General features: G+C 41.4%; 1 protein-coding gene across 1 annotated transcript in view; it reads right to left on the bottom strand.

Annotated features, from left to right (window-relative positions):
• The window catches only part of LOC106011156 (glutathione S-transferase theta-1), a gene marked incomplete at its 3' end in the record, with an annotated part of 6,886 nt that extends 6,055 nt beyond the window's left edge, over positions 1 to 831 (bottom strand). Inside the window, 1 exon segment of the mRNA XM_013079793.2 lies at positions 444 to 831.

The following is an 831-nucleotide window of genomic DNA, read 5'->3' as shown; positions in this document are numbered from 1 at the left end:
ACACACACACACACACACACACACACACACACACTCACTCACACACATACACACTTTCACCTCGGGGTCGTAGCCCCGTTCCAAGTATTTTTTGTAGTTCTTTTCTCAGACGACACTCTATGGCTTATCACGGACAAAAACAGACGATGGGATGAACTCTGATGTTGGAGAACTGAAATTCGATCTAAATGTTGATTTGCATTGTTGGAAACTTCAATCAGAAATTATCGCTTGCTCTTTTTTTATATTTTGGCCAAACGAAGACTAAATTAATATAATACGCAGTGTGCATAGTTTAAAAAAAACAGCAACTTGTTAGACCCTTGATTGAACTGACACTGACAAAAAAGAGTCTAAAGACGAAGGATGTGAGATAAAAACAGACATTAGAATGATTTTTTGTAATGCTCAAAGGAGCTTTTATACAAGTCGGGGGTACTTACCCCGAGTCTAAACCATTCCTCTGCTCAAGCGACGATCTTGTTGGCGTAGACTCTCTCGGCTATGATTTCCTTCAGCAAAAGGATTTATAGAAACCATGGACTACGTCAACAAATGGTTCCTTTGAATCAAGGGTAGCCGGGACAAGAGTGCTTGTTCAGTCTCGTTGGTCTGTCTCTTTTGACGTTCTCAGGCGTCAAGCAAGCTCCTAGGGGTCACTATTTCTGGAAGGAAAATTGAGTTCTGTCCCTGCTAGCCTTGAATAAATATTGAATCGTCCAAGCCTCATAACTTATTGCTCGTTCCTCAGTCTTGCCAATGCCTGGGTAAAGGGAGTCACATTATGAAGCTGACAGCGGTTTTGTGTGGGGAAAAAAAGAGTAAAACGAT

This window comes from Aplysia californica, unplaced genomic scaffold (genome assembly GCF_000002075.1).
Source record: "Aplysia californica isolate F4 #8 unplaced genomic scaffold, AplCal3.0 scaffold00063, whole genome shotgun sequence".
NCBI classification, from domain to species: domain Eukaryota; kingdom Metazoa; phylum Mollusca; class Gastropoda; order Aplysiida; family Aplysiidae; genus Aplysia; species Aplysia californica.
This window is presented reverse-complemented; position numbering and strand designations above follow the sequence as displayed.